Here is a 23,605-nt window from a genome sequence, read left to right on the forward strand (position 1 = left end):
CACACAGAAGTAATCTATAAAATGTCACGTTAACATTGAACCATCGACAAGGGGGTAATGATCGAAGTTACAAATCACATTTGCAAAGGTGACTGTATCCAGCACCAATCTTCTGCTTCAGGATATTCTTTGAAGGAAACTTGACGGTGTTCAGGGAGGAAACAAGATTCGTCCCAACACGTTGGTACTGCAACGTCAAAGGCTTTGTCGCCTATTCCAATTCTTGCTCGAGGGATGTTTAAAAGGCAATTAAGACGGAAGCCTTAGGTTTCCTGGGGTTGGCAATTGCGTTAATAAATTCGATAAGTATAGCGCAGATTTTGTCAATGAGGATTTTATAGACGAACAGGGCGCAATGTAGATGTGGTCTTGGATCACGTGATGAGAGATTGGATTTTAAGTCGAGGTCACAATGGTTGTATGTATGTTGTTTTTTTGTATGTTGTTTTGCTTGAACTTCTTTCGCACCGTACGTAGTCAACCGTGCTAATGAGAGGTGCGAGGGGAGGACAACGAACTCAACACAAAAAGCAGTTCTAGAGAAATGAGTTCGTCAAGCTATATTGAGTAGCGTCGCATTCACTAACTCAGGAGCAAGTACTCTGATTACTTCCATTACACTGAGCAACTTACATAGGGCCGAACTATATGCAGATGGATTTCAGCCAGCGAACAATTGGATATTTGCAATGTTTTGAAAAAAACACCGTTAATTGCGGTAAATATTTGTAGTAATTGTGTTGTATACTGCACCACTCGGACGAGCCAGATATAAATAAAACGCGTGTTACGTAGAAAGCATGTGTTTGGCAATAAAGGAATGGGTAATTTTTCGATTTCAAGCTTTCGTGACTGCAGGGATTCATTTTCTTGGTTCTTTCGGTAAAGTCACGTAGAATGGAAATTATAAAATAATAAAAATAAAACAATAAAATAACGGGTAATTCTGTTTACGCGACAAGCGAATGCGGAAATAGCAATCTTGATGCACAATATCCACTCGTCTATACCAGACATCCGCTGCCTCTGTCCCCACGGCAGTGCGGGTGGGTGCACCGCAGTGAGTCACGCCGCAGGTCGCGTGCCGTGGGGCAACGTGTGGGGAGTTTCACCTCTTCTCGACAGCAGTGCTGCTTATAGCCATGCCGCAGCTTTGCCCTCCTCTGGTTCTCAGTCGTTAAATGATGTATAATGTTAATACACACACAAAGGTTTGATGAAGCAACGTAGTATTTTTTGGGTCTTTCGGTAAAGTCACGAAGATAGGTTAGAGAAATATTTTTTTTTAAACTACGACGTTTCGATCGTAACACAAGCATTCGTCATCTTCCTTGTTATTTTCTTTGAACCTATTTACGTGGCTTTACCGAAAGACCCAAATAATATTAATTCCTGCAGTCACGAAAGCTTTTAGTCAAAATTTAAAGTAGTTGTACAGACGTACCCGTGCCTAATTTGTGTTTCGATTATTTACCTTCTAAACAAGTCTGGTGATGTTTCGCACCCCCAGAAAGGGGAGCTCTCTCTCTCGAGTTCTCTCTAGTGAGGGGGGGGTGGGCCTTCCACCGGCAGTGACATAAGAAGGTAATTGCAGGGCTGCGCCTTTACCTATCCCTCTAAACCAGGGAGCTAGCACCAGGGGGCGAGCACCAGGGGGCGAGCACCAGGGGGCGAGCACCAGGGGGCGAGCACCAGGGGGCGAGCACCAGGGGGCGAGCACCAGGGGGCGAGCACCAGGGGGCGAGCACCAGGGGGCGAGCACAACAACTCGTGCCCTTGAAGACTCAGCGCCCGCTGGCAGGGATCGCTCACGAAGGCACCGCGGTATACGCAGCACCAACACCATCACCACCATCACAACCATCATCACCGCTGCTGCTGCTGCTGATGCTGCTGTGCGATGCACCGCATAGCCGAGGTTTGGGGGAAGGGGAGTCGCGAACTGAAACTGTCCCCGATGAATGACTCGGTGCTCCGTGCCCACGGCTCGCACCTGCGTGCCCTGCAGCGGCCCCGGAGATGTGAGCACGCGAGTCGGGAGGGACTTACTACGGCGTGGTGCGGCTCACGGGCATCCCTCGTGGGCCCACCACCAACCACTACCAATTAGCACCACCACCCACCACCACCACCCAACACCACCAACAACAACCACGACCACCCACCCACCACCACCACCCACCACCATCAACACCCACCACCACCAACCACTACCAATTAGCACCACCACCACCCAACACCACCACCACCCACAACCACCCACAACCACCAACAACAACCACGACCACCCACCCACCACCACCACCACCCACCACCATCAACACCCACCACCACCAACCACTACCAATTAGCACCACCACCACCCAACACCACCACCACCCACAACCACCCAAAACCACCAACAACAACCACGACCACCCACCACCACCAGGGGTTGCACAAGTCCGCTCGGTGTTAAACAACCAACGTGCTCACGTTCACGGTCCTTCTCCTGCAGTCTGAATCAAGATTCTGATTCCCGCCCGCAGTGAACATCAATAAAGGTTCATGTGGGAATGTTACAAATCATACGTTTTGTGGATTCCTCTCCAATGGGCCTCATTAGCATGTGGACCATTATAGCACGTGTGGACAATGCATCATTTCAAAATATTTGCGTTTCGTAAATCACATGAATACGGTACGAGTGCATGAAGACAGACAACGATAAAGCGTGGTTTCTGGCTTTGAGAAGCTGTGACGGATACGCGTGGGACACGCGGCTCGGTGTTGTGCCATCATCTCAACCTGACATCGAACTGCACCGTGGCCCACGCGGGGCGGAGGGGGTCCAGGCACTGGGCTACAGAGAGGGGGGGCGGGGAGGGTGGAAGGTGGGGGCGAGTGTTGGCCGGGCTGCCGCGTGGCCCCGACTCTAGGCAGTGGAGTTGGGCAATGGAGCTCGGCAGTGGAGGCGCTTCCCCGGTGGCTGTGACCCAGAGCTGAGACTCGGGCAGAGAGGCGGCAGCGGCGAGTTGGACCAGCCGGGTGGTTTCGTGGAGGCGTTGCAGTGAAAAGTGGCGTGCAAACTGGATCGGCAAGGTCGGTGGGAAATCGTTCCCGTCGCTACGAACACGCGGAGGGAAGGGTACTGGTGGTAACGCGCTGTTGTGCGCGTAACGCAACGCCAAGTATATTGAAAGTAGAGCAATGAAGCCATGGGGACGCTATAGCGGCACATTGCTCATTACAATTCCCATGCGCGTGCCTGATAGCTATTCAAACTTAAATCCACTGCCTCCCAAGTGTGGATTCGTTACTTAATGCCCAACAACATGGATAACAAACAGTGCAAGCTGTTCCATGGTTATGGGCCCGTAATTAAAACCATCCGTGCTCCGCAACGCATTCATTACAGGGCTGCACCTGCACATAATTCCTGGCGAAACACTCGCTGAGACGCAGCGCCTCGGAATCTCACAGTGTGCTGCAGCAGCGAAGGTTATTACGGTGACTGTGTGTCTTGTGGGATTTACATTTCCTTTTTAATTTGTTCAACAACAACAAAAGCCCCCCCCCCCCACTACCACCCCCAGAGCTTTGGCGCAAGTTCCTCGACGTGGTGGGGTACATGTGGCAAATACGTGAGGGGCGGTGTGATGCCAACACATTCACGGGCACGGTCTTTTCAGATGGAAAGTCCACGTGATGCACGTGTAGAGAAAACGACCGTGAGCTTACAGGTGAATTGGGCGGATAACAAAGAGGGGGGGGGGTCATCGTGGCGAACCATTTTCACTCGTTCCAATTCATGATCAGAATATTCACGTCGAGCTGGTCGATGTTTAACCACGGCAGCAAAGTTAAAGTCCGACGTTGTGGGACACTTCCTGCCAAGCCGCCGAGACCGCCTGACGCCCATCCCCTTGAGCAACCGGACGGAGCGTGACGTCACTCGGCGTCGCGACGTCACAACACAACTCCCGCCCACAAAACGGCGCCGACTTATCGGGTTCGGGGTTGAGATGTCAACGGCCTCGCCTGGTGTGCAGGAGGTCGTGGATCCGATCTCGACTCTTGACGCCCGCTGTATGTTTGGGAGTTTGCGGTGTCTCTCTCCCCGTGGTCACGTGGACTATTCTCCGGGTCCTCCGGGTTTCCCCTCCGCATTTGAAATCGCGCGTTCAGATCACTTGGCCGCCATACATTTCCAAAGTGATAATCCACCTCGTTGAGCCATCATTTGTGATAGCCAGGCCGCTTCTGAAACAAGAGCTATATAGCTCAGTGGGTATTACCTGGTAGAATATAAAATAGTTTTAGGGTTCAGATTTCGCTTCCCCTGTCAGCTTGGGCGATGGTGAACTCCCTCGCCCCCACAGCGGTGCTCAACTGTGCACCCGCCACGTCTCTACAACTGCGTTTTGTGTTTAGTTGGTTTTGTCCTTCCCCCCGCACCTCCGATTAGCACGGTCGGCTACGTACGGTGCGAAAGAAGTTCAACATACGTTAGATTAACACACACACACCTGCCATGCTCACACGTAAAGACAAAGATTCCCCAGATAGCCTTTAACAGACTTTTCGGGCAAGTGCTGTTAGCGAGCACTTGTGAAGGCTGGTTACAGCACACGAGGGGGTGGGTGGCCAACACCACGTCCGGCCGCCTTTGTCTCCCTAGTATCCATGTATGCACGCCATACCTAGTACTGTATTCATCACACACGCACCTGCCATGCACACACATACACCTGCAATGCACACCCACACATGCCACACACACCTGCCATACACACCCACACACACCTGCAATGCGCACACACACACCTGACACACACACACATGCCATACACACACCTGCCACACACACACACACATGCCATAGACACACACCTGCCACGCACACACACCTGCCACACACACACACACATGCCACACACACACCTGCCATGCACACACACCTGCCACACACACACACACATGCCATAGACACACACCTGCCATGCACGCACACACACACCTGCCACACACACACACCTGGCATGCACACACACATACACCTGCCACACACACACACCTGCCACACACACACACCTGCCACACACACACACATGCCATAGACACACACCTGCCATGCACACACACACATACCTACCATGCACACACACCTGCCACACACACACACCTGCCACACACACACACATGCCATAGACACACACCTGCCATGCACACACACACACACCTACCATGCACACACACCTGCCATGCACACACACATACACCTGCCACACACACACACCTGCCACACACACACACCTGCCACACACACACACACCTGCCACACACACACACCTGCCACACACACACACCTGCCATGCACACACACAAACACACCCGCCATGCTCACGCACAGTTTCCATGTCACCAGCAGCAGCAGCTGCCTCTCCAAGAGGGGCGACGCTGTGAGCGCGAGACAGGAGGCCACGCCCCCCGGGTTCTGCCCCCGGGTTCAGAGCTCTGTGGGGGCCGTGGCGCAGTGGGGTGGGGTCCCCTAGTGGCGGAGAGGAGGAGAGGGCCCTCCCTCTGAGCGTTGCGAAACAGAATTTGACTGACTTTACACACGATTGCCACGGTGGCGAGATGTTAACTACCTCGCCTGGTGTACAGGAGGGCGAGGGGTCGATCGTTTGCATCTCTCTCCGTGGTAGCGATGATTTTTCTCCGAGTCCTCGGCGTTTTGTCCATCCACAATTAGCAACACGCATTTAGAATATTTGGCCGCTATACATTTCCGCATGATAAGCCACTTCGCTGAGCTATCATTTGTGATAGCCAGCTCGCTCCTGAAAAATATCTGTATTGGTCAAGTGGGCCTTACCTGGTGAAATAAAGAATATAGTTGCATAGTTTGTATCTTTAATAAGCCGTCTTTCTACCAGAATATTGTGAACAGCAGCTGGGAACCCTTCAAGAATGACGACCCCAGGATCAGTATTCACCACCTCGCATTGACCTTCATTCAGTCAAGCTAATCGACCGAAAATGACACGAACTTTCCAGCCACATGGATATTATTCAAGCCGATCAAACTGAACTTTACTTCACATGAAACTGCAATCATGTTGCTATCCTCAGTACAGCTGCCATGCACGCACGCATGCATCACTCCAAGCATTGATTGGACAATTCTCACTTGGAATTATATTGAGAGAGAGAAAAAGGAACACGTGGATTAGGGGACATCTTTGTTTCAGCACGGTCGGCTACGTACGCTCCGAAAGAAGTTCAACATGCATACATAAGTAGAGTTCGTGGGCAGGACGCGTCGCTAGGATGGGCGGTGCTCGTGGTCAAGACTAAGCACGGAGTGGCTCCCAAAGAAGGGCACCAAAGAGCACGTCCATGGTGGAGATGGAGTGACGGGAGCAGCGAGACGGATCGTTGCATCGATAAACTTTGGGAGATGACGAGGGGAGACCTTCACCCTCTCTACGTGATGACTTTACCGAAAGAACCAATAATATGAATCCCTGCAGTCACGAAAGCTTTAAATCTAAATTTAAATTCCAGATGATAGTGTGTACAGGGTAGTCCAGATCTCTTCTGACCCCCAATTCATTGACCCCCTAACATTGTTTTACCTTCGCATTTCCAATTTATGTTTTTAAAAAACTTTGCTTCATTTTCTTTTTTTTTTGTTTTAGAGAATTAAAAGGGGGTCAAAATATATCTGGACCACCCTGTACATTGCTAGTTCACATCCACTACCAAGTGTTTGTATGAATAGACTCAGATGGAAGAGCGGGAATCAAGTTGGGGATAAACAGCATCGCCGTTGCCATTGAGCAGGGCCGAATGGTTCACAAAACACGCCACAATTACAGCAGTAGCAGCACAACTTGGCGATTTGGAAGTGAATCTCATTATACAATTTGTAACCCTGCTGTTGAAACGTAACGCTTTATTTTTTTTGGAAAAGCGAACAAAATGGAATTCGTTAATGCGAACCTAATCCGCGGTTGTAGTGGGAGGTTTTTTTTACGCAGAGTAATCACCATCCGACGCAAAACTTTAAATGGCGAGGTGGGGATGGGGAACCGAAATGAATGCACCGAGTCTGGCTCTTGATGATAGCGTGGAGCTTGCCACCGGAGCCTGCCCAGTGCGCCACGCACGACGCACGCGTTGTGCGTGCCGCGTCTTGCAGGCACTCCTACCCCCCTGTCTGCCTCCTCCTCATCCTCCTCATCCTCCTCGTCACCTCGCTTTTGCTTCATCCCCTCCAATCCCCCACCGCAACCTTCTCAACGCGGACAATGCATGTCACGACTACCGTGAGGCTTTAAATATTTTGCTTAATTTACGCTTTAAAAAAAACGAATGCTACGCTTCTGCGTCGGTGCATTCCAACGATCCCGCTCTGCCATAAGCCTCCCCTCAGACACGTGTGTGACATTTAAGAAAAATAAAAATAGAACGTTCTGGATTGTGTTTTCAAAGTGAATGCCACATTATGTGTGCAAGTGGGATATTTATTTCCCAGTAGGAAAACGGAGTTGTGAAATGCCCTCCCCTGGTTCTTTTCTGTTGGGGTTTGCTTCACATTCATTTTATTTTTCGTTCGAAGTAAACGTGGCCTAAAATGCATGCTTCGCCAGCTGTGAAATTGCTGTCCAAAGGTAAGATTAATATTTTTTTCCGTGTGTTTGATACGGTCACGCGCTGTGACGCTTCTTCAAAACACAAAGTGAAACGACAAATCTGTTCACACGATTCCTATCGGCACTTTGTCCCACGGTGCAAACAGATTCATTATTGGGCCTGTGTAGAATGTATTGCTGCTGTGAACAATCTCAAGATTGCACGGTTCACTTGACAGAGACCCAGATAAATCGCATCAGTCTCGAGTCCCCTCTTTGCACACAAGTCAAAGGCAACATATAAAGTCGTTGCAATGAAGTTCAGCTTTTTTTAGTTTTTATCAAAACTGCAAATAGGCAAATGAAAAGCACACACTCACTCGTGTGTGGCTCTTGACGACAGCATTGCCATCGAACATTACAGATCGACTTCTGTGAGAATTAAAATGTAGATTAAATGTGTTGTTGTTTTATGCTGGTCAAGTGGCACATGTCTTCCATAGTGTGTGAGAACGGCTTTGAGAGTTTGTAAATCGACATTCTGATATCTGCATATTCTTTAGTAGGCAATGTCATCCCTTAAAGTTATAAATGTATACATTAGTGTAGCCTTATATGCATGATCACATTTTTAGAATTCACCATTGCAGTATTGCTAACGGTTTAAGGAGTACGTACAGCATGTATGATAATTTTATTTAAGAGTTGCAGCCCTTGATCTCTTGCAAGGGCATTGATGTCCGCTAGGCCAAGTAGTTCTCAACCTTTTATCGGCTACTGCTGTACCCCCTTGTTGAATCTTGTTTCAACCGAGTAAGCCCTTGCCTGACCCAACGTGGCTCTGAGAAATACACGTACGTGTAATGAACGTCAGGGTTTTAACCATTTGACCATTTTATGCGGTTATAACCTAACTAGCTGGTAACCAAAATTCGAATAAAAAACCGAATTAAACGGGACCCTCTGCACGCGTCATGTAATGTATTTGCGCTCACTGGTTACTCTTGTGAACCACATCGTTACGATCAACGAGAAAGCCTCTTGGTTACCATGCGGATTCCCGTGTTGTCGTAGTTATTTCATGTTGGCAGATTCATACAACATGATTATTCACCAGTGACTCTCCTGCATGATAGAATTTCACAGGTAAATCACATCACCTACCCCCCTGGGACATTGCCACGTGTACCCCCCAGGGGTCCGCGTACCACCGGTTGAGAGCCACCACGGCTCGAGGCCATTGGGTCCGCTACCAGCTCCGTGTGCCCTCAACATGCGGCCCTTCGAGCAGGCACGGACGGCTCAATCTGTCTCTGGTGTCACCGACAATCGTCTGTGATGCTGCACTGGCAGGGGTCCACAAGCAACACAATCTCAACACACGCGTTCATAACACTGCTATGACCAAGGGGTAATTTACCACAACGTCGCTTGTTTTATAATCGTTGTAATTTAAGGCCTGTGTCATTGCTGAATGTGCTGAGTTGTTTTGTTGTCTGTTATTATTAGTATCAGTGGCTGCTGGTCAAATTCTCTTCCGCAGCTGAGTTATTTACAGAGCGTTGTCAACACAAATGTTGACGCACGTGGCCTGCAATCCAGCACTGGAGGCGAGGGTTGGTGGATCATTGCACAGATGATGCGTATCTCCCTTCCCGTGGGTGGGCATCGACGAGGAGCTGGACCCTGGCTCGTCAGGAGAATGCAGTACAGCGAAATGTGGACTCCACCCGCTCCGTTTGTAAGGGATCGAGTGCTCCCCCCTTGCACGCGTGCGTTTTATCTGGGTGCTCCGGTTTACTCCCACGTGTAAACACTCATGGATTAACCGATAACACCTTTATTATTTACAGGGTGCTTCAAAAAAATGTTCACACGATTATGGAACTGTCGTTTTTAATGGAAAAATAACGGATAATCCACTGTAACATGATAACAAATGTCATGTTAATAGCTTCAAAAGGTCAAAGAGTCTCCACGTGTTCGCCACCATTGTCAACACGTGCCTCGAATCTTCTCCGATGGACTCCAGAGCCCGGAGACGCATATGATTGCACCTTCTCAGAAGCGTTAACATTTATTTTGAAGCACCCTGCAGAGAGAGAACCGCAGAGCTTGGGACAATTGTTGGCAGCGGCTCATCGCGTGGCTGCTGCCCTCCTGCGCGTCTGTGCTTGCTCCTGGGGCCTCTGAGTCGTTCTCTTTCAAAGGAGAGCGAGCGAATGCGGTGCAGCGCTACAAGTCTGACATCGTTGTTGGAATGCGAGCAATGAGCGGGCCCGCAGAGGTGGGTCACGCGGTGATCGTGACGCTCGCCGCGTGCCGACTCGTCCACACCGGCTCGAGCCCCCCCCCCCCCCCACACTTGTCTCCCACTCAAACAATTAGACCGTGGGGCGCAAGGTGAGTGAGCACAAGGGAGAATTCTCATCTCACCTCCTTTTTCGCAATCAACCCGCTCGCACTCGATTCTAAATATGTTTTAGATCGAAAAGTCCTTTCTTAAGAGCTGCTTTTTGTGTGTTGTTTGTAGTCCTTCCCCGGGTATCTCCGATGAGCACGGTCGGCTACGTACGGTGCGAAAGAAGTTCAACGTAGTTCTCCACGTGGAGTGTGCAGGGTGCAGTGTCCGTGCTGTGCGCGCTGTGCTTGCTCATGCTGATGCTCTTCAACGAGTTAAGAAGTGGATATCAGTCCGGTGTGAAGCAGACGCTTTGCAGGGCGTATACGTTGAGTGCCAAATCGGCAACAGAGTGGACCAGATGTCTTGTGACTCCAATTTAATTATCTAAAACTTTATATGTTTTTTTTTAAGTAAGGTTAATTTAAAACAGAAATGAATACGCAATGGAACAAAAAAATGTGGTTTAAGTAATCGGGAGTCACAAGACATGTAGACCACCCTGTCGAGAACGTGCCCTTCTGAAGTACCTGACCTTCTAAAGTGATTCTGTGACATCTTTGAGAGGCCGTTTCATGGACCTGGGTGAAGTTTAACCGCCAGATCTCAGAGTTCCAAACAAAAGCGAATCATCGTCTCATGACGCGATACTGGCAGCACATTTTAAGACCGTAGATATCAATTGAGGAAGCTACTTGTCAAAGAACACATTTTAGATGTGATGCCAACACACGATGGCCTATTAATCAACAATGTCTCGCGACGACTGACGATGACGACGATGATGTTGATGATAATTAGACGACGGCATTGTCGTCTGTCAACATTATTTAAATGCGATTTGAAGGTAATCATCCATGCAATCGTTTCCGTGTCCGCGGGCAACAATTACAACAATCGCCCTTGAAAAGGGGCAGTGAGTGTGAATGGGCGTCCTAACAGCTCCAGAAGCGCTCACACTTCTCCTGCCCGACAGCGACGGCTCCGCTGCAGCGCGGCTGACGACGACATCTCAGATTTACAATTCGCACTGGAGGAATCCGATGAGCTGTGAAGCTCTTCTTCTTGTGTCACGCATGCTGCGCTGAAGCTCCGACCTTGAGCAGCAGTTCTCCACCGCGCGACCGCTTATGACGGCTCACCGCTAGACAAATTCCGACAGAAGATCCCTCCTTCTCGTGAAGATTACCTCTCATTATCTTTCGCTTCGACGAAATGTTTTCGAATGCATTAAAAAAACGACGCTTCAAATGTTCTGATAAACTTTAGGAATATCTAAAAAAATAAAACGGAGGAGTTTGCCATTATTCAGGCAAGTAATCTGACAACTTGACATTATTATATGTGTATAAGACATGTTCTGTATATTGGAAATGCGGTAAATAATTCAGAGGCAAGTTACTGCGTCAGGGTGAAATTCCATTGCAATCCGCTACATTCCGGCGATGTTGAGGCCTCTACCTCCCTGCAGAGTGTCCTGCTCTGGCCAGCTGTCACGCCGGGGAATTCTTTTCATCCCCCACGGCACGTCGGCAACCTGCCAGTCGTATTGCTGCTGCAGTGTGCCCCATGTGCATACAGATGTACATCACAAGCGAATGCCATCGAATGTGTGCAAGGCTACAATTTGCCCTTCGCTCGTGATCTTACTCGGTACCTTTTGAAACTTGAGTCCAACAGAGTGGACCGTGAGTTTCAAACAAGACGCAAAGCAATGCATAAAAACGGACACAGGCATATTGTGCGTTGTGCAAATAAACTATCGTCATTTAAAAAATAACGACAATGATCCCCTTGTCTTAGGTCGACATCAACATACATTTGAGCAAACGTGACCGACTGACAGCAGCAGTGATGCAGAGATGGACAACTGTGGACCGGTTTCATCCTAATTCGGACTCATCCGCACTGCATGGTCACCAATTCTAACTGCTGCTGTGAAGGCTGCCTCTGGGAACCACATTTGGGGCCCATCAGCTTGGCAACCAAATGCGACCAGCTGACAGCACCTCGGTACTTACAGATCCCATTGGTCTTGGAGCGTCCACTACGTCTCGTATCTGCATTAAAAAATGCACTTGGTCTAAATGGGCTCCTAAATGTTTAAATTGCAGGATGAGATTGTTCACGGGGTGGAGCGGTGGCGCGGTGGTTTAGCACACAGCGCCGCGAAGCTGTTCAACCCGAGTTTGATCGCCAGCGAGAAACCAACACGGATTGCGAGGTGACATCTGAACGGGTCTGGGATCGCCTCCACGCCAGTCCAAAGCAACGTCCAAAGGCGCCACTGTTCATCCCTGTCATCGCCCACGCAGTCCCAAAACCGCTGTTGCAGACGACGTTCACCAGGTTCGCAAGCAGGGGCGCTACGACCTTTATAAACGGGGGGGGGGGGGACAAAACACGACTTTGTGGCCCCCTCCTACTTTCTCCCGACTCACTTTTACTGAAATAGCTACGGATGTTTTCAACCCCATATATACACAATGATATGTTAGGCTTATAAGGAAATACATTACTGCAGTTGCACCGTGTATTGGGTTTAGAGGAGGACAGTCTGAAAGCGACAGTATTAATAATAAAGATGTGAAGGCACAATACTCACAATCAAGTCATTGTGCGCATTGCTTTCATGCGCATGTCAGTTATCAATCACGCCTGGTGGTGCTCGGTAACACCAGCAATAGCGCTGCTACTGTAGTCTACGCTGTGTGTATGTTTTTCATTTGTAACAATGGCTTTTTTTGGCATTTGTGGTAATTTTTTTGAAAGTTTTTTTGAATAATTATTCGTTAAAACATGTTTCACTTGTTTATCTGTTGATTCGGGGACCCCCTTGTGGCCGACTGTACCCCTATGCGTCGCATCACGCTGCCGCATAACCACCCAGAGTTGCGTCCCTCTTATAAAGCGTGAACGTCATCAAATGTCTTCCCATTTGTGAGATTTTATCTGGATACTAAATGTGCACTCTAAATGTTTGTCTTAGAATATGAATCCGGAAGTGAACATTGCACCAAGATTATGTAATGGAGTTCAACGTGTCAGTTCTGGAGTGTGCACGCATTGAGCCAATTGCATTGGGTGGATTGAGATTCTCGGTGGATTGAGATTCTCGGTGGATTGAGACGCTCGGTGGTTCAAAGCAGGTTCTGTTTGAAGGGTCTGAAGCCACAGAGCCTCACTACATGTTAATTAATCGTGTGCCTATTTGAAGTGTAAATATTAATCTATAATTGTTAGTGTGACAAATACAAAGAGACAAGCTTCCCCGTGCAGCCTTTTACAGACTGTTGGGGCAAGTATTGTTAGCGAGCAGCTATGAAGGTCGGCACGGCACACAAAGCATTGGGTGGCCAACACCACGCCCAGCCACCTTTGTTTCCCAAGTGGTGATATTTACACACCCCAGCAGGTACTAATTTAAGGCTGAGTCGACTTAGGGGAGGCCCAGGACCGGCTCAGAAAATCGTTACCAGTGTTGGTGGCTGTGAGCGGGAGTCGAATTCGGGTTACTAGTTTTGTAGCTCAGCATGCTAACCACGGCGCCACCGCTCCCCACAAGCACACTCTCACACACAAACACTCATATCACTTTTCTTGATCCTGTTGGCTCCCAAATTGCTTTTCATCTGAGCCTTGGCAAAACAAGCATCAGCACATCACATTAGTGGCTCCGGTGTCATAAAACGGCACACCTGGTGTGTCTGTCTGTGCCACTATATCACAGTGGCTGTATGACTATTCTTGAGTTTATTTTCAGTTCATTATTAAATGAATATATGTACGAACACAATGCTGTACACTTGAATTATTCGTATTAATGTTCAGCTTCTGGGACTGGCCCGTTGTCAGTGCACGCGCCCTTCAACTCGAATGTTTATCAACGAAGCTCAAATTGCCTGTCAACGAGTTCAAACGAATCGGTATGAATCGTTCAGCCACGCCGTTGTTTTTGGGACCGGCCCGAGTCTAGCGCGAGCGGCGTTGCCCGCGCGTTGGGAAGGCGACGGATGCCGCTGGGGCAGGCGGCAGTTGTCCCCATGGACCCAGGAGGCGCTGAGAGGCCATCTCGGCCCGGGGCAACCCCTGCTCCAGTGAGTGTCGCTGGCACATTGGCTCCCCTTCCGCTGGCATTAACGACAAGGCAAATACAGGAGGCCCCAATTGCACCATGATCAAATGACCGACTGATTGACAGATACTTCCTCAATAATTAACATTAAAGGGATGAACGATTCAGTTAATGACGTAATTACACGTCACTGCCACGAATCATTTACCTGCCCTGGCAACTTGCTGACTGAGTGACTGGCCTAAAGTGGTACTTACATATATATACTGTACACACACATGTTGAGTCGTAATTCATTCATATAGACCTTCTTAAAGACAAATATAGCTATTGATTAATTCACTGATTCCTTGAATTTGTAATGTGAAAACACAATCCGCCAGACGATGGAAGTAGGTATATGTGCTGCACGTTATCTTCTATTATAATAATTGACAGGCCTTTGCCAATCCACTGCTGAATAAAGGCATCCCCATTCCGCAACAGTTACCATACTTTTTCAAACCCACATAATGTCACGAGTCTAATTGTAAGATGGTGTCATTATATACGATCAATGGACAAATGATTTAAGATTTGATAAGGCACTTTTTCAAACAGAAATTGTGATGGATCAAGGGGATATTTTACGTGGAATGTCAGAATGTTCCTCCACCCCCAATGGAGGTGATGATATTGAGGAATTCATTCTCTTTGGTTCATTCGGTAAAGTCACGTAGGTATAAAATAAAATAAATCACGACGTTTCGGGCGCAACACAAGCGTCCGTCATCAGGTGAGAAAGAACCAAAGAGTATGGATTCCTGCAGTCACGAAAGCTTCAAATCAATATTGAGGAATTCTTCGTCGTCTTTGTGCATGTCAGAGTTTGGCCCAAGAGGAGCGCAGCAGTGGAGACAGGCGGGGGGGGGGGAGCGCACACGCCACGGGAACACACGCAGTCGGGTATCCGGGAATGATCAAACACGGGGGACACGGAGCGGAGCTTTGATTTGAGAGGCAACCGAGCTGAGCACCGCGGGATATTTGCTGCAGGCAGAAACACACCGCCACGGCATAGACGGGGATTAGTAAACAGCGGGAAAGTGCTCACACCCATTGCTTCACCAGATTATTGGACACATGGCAAGCACAAAGATAATAACACCCCGAGAATACTAACAGATTGTTGGAGCAAGTGCTGTTCACAAGCAACTATGAATGCCGGTGCTGGCCACACAACAGGGCTAACACCATGCCGGATGACCTTTGTATCCCCAGTGCTGACGTTTACACACCATACCACGTCCTCGTTTCAGGCGGAGCCTTCTGGACAAGTGTGAAAAAAGGGCTTCATCGCTCATCGGATTCCTCCAGTCTAAATAAGGAATTAGATTATCAATCTGGGAGGCCCAAAACCGGTTCAGATATCCGTCACTGATCTTGGCCACGAGTGGAAATCGAACCCAGGTCGCTGGGTTCGTCGTGCGGTGCGCTACAATAGCACCGCCGCTTCTCACACCGAATACATAAACAGACGCACACAATCTACTGGCATAGCCAGGGATAATAAACAGCAGGACATGAAATAGTTATTTCCGTTTATGGAGCGAAAATCATGAACACATCGTGGCTTCGTTTGAGGACACAATTTGGAAATGATTCATCATAAACAACAAAGAGGAATGGCAAAGGACACCCCTTCATGTGTGCCCCCAATAATAATAATCGTTGTGAGCACGGCGAGGATGGCATCGGCTCGCCGGGAAGTACACAAGCATCGCAGTCCAGTCGACGAGGGACGCCGTGCTCTCTCTCTCTCTGTGCTTGATTTCAGCATGGGGGGAGCATCGTGTTGGGTCTGGTTGCGATACCAGTCTCGGAGCCACTTAACGCTAGCTTGCCCGTGAGAGAATTTGTGAACATTTCCACAAGTCTCTGCTCTTGAGTAGTCTACGCGTGTTGGACTTCTTTCGCACCGTACTTAGCCAACCGTGATAATCAGAAGTGCGGGGGAAGGGCAGCAAACTAAACGCAAAAAGTTGTTCTAAAGAAATAAGTTTTCTATCGAGATTATTTAAAAGTGCAGAGCTCCAATGGCTTCCAAATATTGGAAGGAAGAGCGTTCCAGACGGCCGCAGAAGCTCATCCAAAAGCGCGCGATGCGGTGACCACCTTCGTTCGATGAAAGGCCAAAAGCCGCTGCTGCGAGGCTGGCCGCAGTTCGCGTGATGGCGTATGCCCCTTGACGAGATCAGCAAGGTGTCGTTGCTCGTTGGTGGCAAGCACTTTCTGTGCAATGAGTGCGGACAATCACCAGCATTGCGTCAAACTGTTCAAGTTGTGCGGATGCTGCCGTGGGGGAATGGGTAGCACCCTGGACTAGCAAGTTCGACCTCCAGGGGCTGCGGTTGAACCAAAGGTGCAAATGTTTTTAAATCCTCCTTACTTCTGCCCACCCAGCAGTATAACCGTGTACACCACAGTTAATCCATTGGCAGGTGGTCGGGTTAAAGTGTAGGTATTCCCACCTATTGTAAGACATATTGCCAGTGTGGAAGAGTAGGCCAAATATCATTTACAGGGGCTCTTGACAGCTCCCTTTAGTCGAGGCCATTTTTTGCCAGCATTGCAAGAAGTTAAACTTTTACCCTTCATGAAAGTAGTTGTTTTGTTATTTTTAAAAATATTTTATGATACCATATCTCCACTTTATAACAGCAACTAAATGGGCCACCTCACAAAAACAACTTATGTTCATGATTAAGAGCATTTTAAGAAGACTGAAACGTACCGTATGTTTTAGTTTTGCCAAGGTTGATGATGAAACTGCAATGGCACTCTTGCAACATTTGCTTTAGGAGATCCGCACGGTTTTATCACTAAAATATTCTCAGATGTTTGAAGAGTGGTTAGGGATTTTTTTGTTGTTTAAATTTGCACAGCATAAACTGTCATTTCTGTGCGACTCCCTCTTTATCTCTAATCTCAAGTCAACAACACTTCCACAGAAATAGTGTTTCTTTTAGCATTAACTTTGTTTTTAGGCATGAAATGTTTGTATAAATAAATGATCCTCGCTCTGGAAATTGTCAGCGTCGCGATTTCAATCTCGGTCGATTTTTTTTTTGTTCCGACTTGGCAAGAGTCGAACCTATTCCCCCACCCTCTTCCTTTCCAGCAAACAGAAACAAATCAAACTTTTAAAAGTTGTTGGAAAATCTCAGGTGTTGCCGGAATCGTCTTACTTGAATCAAAGGAAATCATCGCCTAAATCACCATGGCATAACATAAAAAAAATACATGCACGACCACGCCCTACGGTGTGACATCGCATCCAAACTAAAGATAGTGCCGGCTGCTATATTCCACGCATAAATGTATACATGTTGAAATGCAGCAATGTGTTTTTTTGTTATCAAAGTTAACATCTTTACCCATGGGTTGTCTGTTGCCCTCACCTGTCTACTCCTTGGCTGGGATTTGAACAGGTGTTGGCATGACGAACATATTTTTTTGGGGCAATAAAAGCACTTAATGTGTTTGCGTCAGAGATATTGTCTGGGGAGGTCTGTGCTGAAGGAAGACTCGACGTTTCCCATGGTTAGCCAGCGGATGGCGGACATCGCTACGGTATCGTCAATGGATTTGTTTAGATTGTATTCAACAGTTTATTTCATAGAAATGTTCACTCACTGAACAATATGCAAAACGTGATTTTTTCACGTCTTCTGCGTTAAAAAGAAAGGCGCAACACAGATGTGCAACGCTCCGAGCCGCAAGCGTTGGCCGAAAGAAGCATTGGGGAATAAAACATCGAGCTGAGAGGCTCTCCCTAAATGAGCTCGGCAGATCGGTGTCTCCGCACCTCCGGTGGGCTACGCACCGGTGCGCGACAGCAGTTCTACGTGCGTAGACACACACGCAATCGCATTTACACGAACCTCTGCTGCTGCTGCTGCCTCTGTTGATTTGTAAACTCCTTTGTCAAGGCGCTCTCCTCCTCCCACCCAGCTTAAAATACGCTGCCAAGCTTGGCGGTGTTCATTAGGACGCTGTCTTTCCGACAGCTCTGTTCTTCACCCGAGGACGGCTGCTTGCGTTGTGACCGAAACGTCGTGAGAATTTTATTTTATTATGTTTAGTTTTTATTATTTTATTATTTCCCTTCTACGTGACTTTACCGAAAGAACCAAAACTATGAATCCCTGCAGTCACGAAAGCTTTAAATCGAAATTTACACACGCACGCGTTCCAGTTTGCGAGCACTTCCACCCAGCCGAGGTGAGCGGAGGCTCCGTTGCACCGCAGGTGTAGTAATTGCGTGGTGGATGATGAGGCAGCAAGCTGACCTCGCCGCGGTCAGCGTGGGCCCTCGAGAATAAAAACAACGCTCACCGCCACCAGCGGACAAGCGCGACTCACCAGCGAGTGCTTTATCCTCAGGCACCACGAGTTTGGTTTTCTTTAGCCAAGTGAACAGAAACTTTTAATAGCAGGTGGAAAATAATTGTTGCCGAAGCGGGTCTCTTAAATATGTATTCATTTAATTTAAAGGATATATATTTCCCGACTGTGCTATGTTGGGCTTCGTGCAGCGAGGCGCCCATTCAGATATCTCTGCGTGCCGGAGAGGAGCCCCCCCCATCACGTGTTCTCACCCGACCTGCCACTGGGCCTACAGCAACGCTCATCGGAAGGCAGTCAAACTGATGTGTTTTTGAATCCCCAGAGCTGGAATTTAACAAAGTGCAGAAACGAATGTAATGCAATTGGTTTTTATTATTATTACACGCTTTTTATTTACTCACTCTGTTGTTGTTGTATCCTCAAATCACCCACTTCCCAATGTGGTATCGATTGCAAACTTGGTATACTTATGTCATACTGATGACAATACTATATTCTAACATTAAAAATGAAATATATATTTTTTTAACATTATTTTTATATGTTATGTTTCGGCTTGGGTCTAATTGTCCACGCTCAATTGACGTTGGCTGTAATTGGCCACGGCCCCTTACGTTATGGCAAGCTTCGGGGCCACTTCCTGGAGTCGTGGAGTTCTGCCATTACTCGTACGGTACATTTAATTAAAGCGTGTTTTTTTAAAGTCATTTTTAAACATTACTTTTGTTGTGCAGTCAGTTTTGATGGACCATGAACTCACTACATATGAGAACAAATTTAATCAGAGGCGGCTTTCTGGATCCGAACCTAGAATCTCATCTGTACCAGCTCAGTACACTGACCACCCAGCCACCTATAAACCGATGCTTATAGTACAGTAATAGTATTACAGCATACAAAGTGCATCCTTTTGGGAATCGAACCCAGGCTATTCTTACTGCGAGGCACGAGTGTGACCACTGCGTCACCCTGCCGCCAAAATATCGTCTCCGTGCAAACGCCAAGGGCCGACACGTGGAGCATTTCGCGAGTCAAGAGATCTTGCAGACGATCTTGTCAACACTGGGGCGGGCACTCCCTCTCCGTCCACGTGCGCTTCGGGGTGGCACGAAGTCTCTGTCTCATCGTCCCGAGCCGAGCTGTGTGCTACCGCCCCCTGCTGCCTGTACGTGTGTATGTCTTTGTGTGTATGTCTTTGTGTGTAGGCGTTATGTATACGTGCACATACATACAGGGGAGCGGTAGTGTAGGAGTTAGCGCTCTGCGCTACGAACCCGGCGGCCCGAGTTCGATTCTCGCTCACGGCCAACACCGGTGACAATTTTCTGAACCGGTCCTGGGCCTCCCCTAGGTCGACTCAGCCTCAAATGAGGTGCGGTGTGTAAACATCGCCACGATGGCGTGGTTCTGGCCACCCACCCCCTCGTGTGCTGTGCCGGCCTTCAAAGGTGCTACTCGCTAACAGCACAGTATGTCACAGGCAATACTTTGTATGCCAATGGCAAGTGCTTGATCGTGCCTCCTGGCATCACGCACGCTGCCACCCTTGGGCACAGGAAAACGCCTTGGGCACAGACATTGAAGCGGCTGGATGCTCGACTGCTTCTCCACAATATATGAATCATAGTTGCCAACCTTACCGAGTTAAGGATTTGTGGCATGTGTATAATTATTTTGGTGATGCCACCAACTAAAATGCCGTCTTTGAAAATGGTGTCCCAGGAAACGTGCAACGCTCGGGCAGCGTTGCGTGTTTATTTGGATGGAATCTTTCCTTGCGGCTTGAGTTCGATGCCTGGTCACGGCTAACATCAGTAGTGAGTGGCGTCTAAAACCCGACTTTGCCCCCCCACCCCTTCACTAACTCGCACGAACCAGTTCGGTGAAGTATGGTCAATGAACCCCCACGATTGACGCCGCATATGGAGGCCTTCATCCAGTCGTGGATTTACGAGGGCTCAAATTAATTGTAATATCAACGACAGCAATTATATTAGGGAAAATATTATCATATACCGCACAACACTAATATATGCTTTAAAAAAATAAAACAAAGTGGTTCCATGTTAATTGTGACCATAATCCCTATTATTGTAGGATATCCCCACTCTATCTGCCCATCTCTCTCTCTCTCTCTCGTGTGGGGAACACACAGAGAGAGCCTCGTTATCTGACGGCTTCGGATGCAAAGACGGCAAGACTCGAGTGGCGCTCCCCCTTCCCAGAGGCGTAGCTAGGATATTTAGCGCCCGGGGACGAACTATAAAATTGGCGCCCCCCGTTTAATCACATTTTACTCTTACATCGAATAAGGAATAACAATTTAAATTTTAATGAAACATTGTATTTAAAGAAGCAAATTTATAGAAATTATATTACATGGCTCACTCAGTCACTGTCGTAGACTGGTTGACATAGTCTACAAAAGATTAATTTTTCTTGATTTCACTGTCGCAAACTGGTCAATCACGTAATCAAAATCTGTTTTTTCCAATGTTTCTCTTTCAGCACGCAAATACGACAAAATAAGTTTCAATTTTCTGAACGACCGCTCACAGCTTGCAATTGAAACTGCTATTGTTAATAAAATTTGCAGTGAAATTCGCAAATTCGGAAATATGTCGTCTCCATAAAACACAATAAAACCAAGAAGATCCAAAGGAGTTTCTAGTAGAACTTCATTCCGGTTACTGAGCAGCATTTTGCAATCTCCAATATCTGTGAAAAATTCGTGGCCATTGATGTCGGTGTCATAGAAATTTCCAAAATCTGTGCAATTTCGACGAATTGCATCGACATCTGTGTCGGATAGAAGAGTTTTGATGTCCAGCAGAAATCCAAATTTTGTGTTCAAGTCTTTTAGTCGTAAAAACCGTGTTGACATCTCCTGTTGAAGTCGATATAATACGCTCTTCATAACGCGTCGTAGTTTCCGCCACCAAAAAACAGGCCAGTGACTAAGGCTGAAAGACTGCGCGTGTCTGTTGTTTGGGACGTTCTTCCATGTAAGTTCTTAATAGGCGCGCGTACCAAAATGTAATTACATGACATGTAGGCTGTGTGTGGCGGGATATATCAACTTTTAGGTTGAGGTGTAGATTTGTGCAGTAGTTTCAGGCTGCCGCACCCGCTGCAATAAGTTATAATGTAACGTTCTAAGCCTCATTTTGGCGCCCCTTTACCTTGGCGCCCGGGGACATATGTACCCCCCTGCCCCCCCCCCCCTAGCTACGCCTCTGCCCCTTCCATCACCAACACGGGCACGCGGCGTTGTTGTGACTATCTGGTTCGTCGTGTCCAGGCAAACTGTCTCAACGCGATTTCACAACTCGGCTCCGAGCCAAAGTGCCGCTGCGCACCCGAAGACGAGTTGCGTAACGCCGAGATCGATTCCTTGGGAGTGGCGGCTAGCCGCTCAAGAAACACGATCGCGTTGCAGTTGTATGCGGGGGGGAAGGGTGTTTGAGGGGGGTAGGAACCATACTGCTGTGATAATTTTAGGCAAGCTAAAAGTTGATTTGCAATACATTTGTGCGGCGTCAATAAATGCGTGCGGGAAAAGTCGCGCGATTCAAGGACGCGAGTTACAAGTGGGCCAGTGAAGAGGCAATTCTGAGTTCAGAGGAGAATATGCAACATAGCACATGCATGATCACAATCATTGTTGTGTTTGTTGTTGTTGTTGTTGTGTGTATGTGTGTGTCTGCCCACCACTGCCAATCTCACCTAGAATGTCTCACGTGGCTTGCATAGAGCGTGAATGGAACATTCGGCGTGCTTGCCATTTACAGAGTACAGAGCCGATTTCTAATGCCCAATGTCTCTTCGGTTTGGTCACGCAGCCGTGAGAAGTGTGAGAGTCATGCCGAATATGTACGTAGTGCATACCTCGGACAGGCTGTGTATGATTTTACAGCAGATGTGGGGAGATGGGTGTGTTGATGGACATGGCCACTGAAATTTCCATAACGACCTTCCATGTGTTGTCGTCGTCGCGATCATAATTGCTGCAGAATTGCTTTGACAAAAGAAATACAGCGTGAAAAATACCGACTCTTCGGCAGGAAAATCTAAAATGTTTCTTCAATGCCAGAAAAAAAAAATCAAGAACTCGATAGCCATTCACAGTGTATGGCTTATCAATATTAAGATGCAAACACTGTAGAGCTGAAATGTACGTCGTGTATAAACGTAGAGTAGAGCTCCTTTGTCAGTCCACAGCTGGATGAGGGCCTCCCCGTGCCATGTCGGCCGTGGCGGTTACGAGACCATACTTCACCTTGGGAGTTGGTGAAGGCAGATCCGCGTGCTGTACTTGGGATCACAATGAAGCAAAACCATCTTCATGTTGCACTTCCTTATCCGTATGGCCGATGTCGACGCACGGAAACAACCACCATTTCACACTCAGGTGGATCAAGCCAAGATTAAAGCGTCAGGAGCAGCGGAATTATATCACCGTGATGTCTCCTTCGTGTTTGTGGATGGGGGGGGGGGCATTGCGTTGTTACACGTTGCACGGTCTGTTCAGGGTGACCCACACATTTGCACACTGCCGGAGAGTTTTTTTTAATGTTCCATTTGTGTATCAGGTATCCGCATCTACTGCCATTTTGCGCTTCCGTCTGCTGCTAACCTGGCCACATGGCAACCCCTAGCGACACCCGCTCTGCGCAAGACGGTCGCCCATACGAGCACTGTGCAGGCTGACACTGTGCTCAGCTCCTGAGATTTGACGACATTGGGCGCATTGCGGGTGAGTTTGCCTCACGCGAAAGCAATCAGAGTGACTTTATCCCATCCTCTTCCCTTGAATGCCTGTCTGTCTTAGGCACCTCCGATTAGCATGGTTGTCTACGTACGGTGCGCAAGAAATTCAGCATACATTCGTACATCATCAGCACTGCGCCTTTCATGTGTACAGTACATGTGTACAGTACCTATACAAGGGGGGACACGACACTCGGGGCACCAAACGGAAAGTCTCGAAAAGAGTTCCCCCTAAGGAGTGGGCCCTAATGGGGCCCGGAGGGTGGCAGAGAATGTACAGAGTTAGAGTCATCGGTGTGGGCTGCAGGCCACGTGCGCGAGCGTGTAAAACAGTCCACGTGCGTCACACAC

At 48.2% G+C, this 23,605-nt stretch overlaps 1 protein-coding gene across 7 annotated transcripts in view; it reads right to left on the minus strand.

The window, feature by feature from the left end:
- Positions 1-23,605, minus strand: part of SEMA3F (semaphorin 3F) — a 377,495-nt gene that overhangs the window by 352,855 nt on the left and 1,035 nt on the right. The gene's annotated exons all lie outside the window — the stretch shown is intronic.

The sequence above is a fragment of the Lampetra planeri genome, chromosome 32, assembly GCF_965212315.1.
Source record: "Lampetra planeri chromosome 32, kcLamPlan1.2.h2, whole genome shotgun sequence".
NCBI lineage: Eukaryota > Metazoa > Chordata > Hyperoartia > Petromyzontiformes > Petromyzontidae > Lampetra > Lampetra planeri.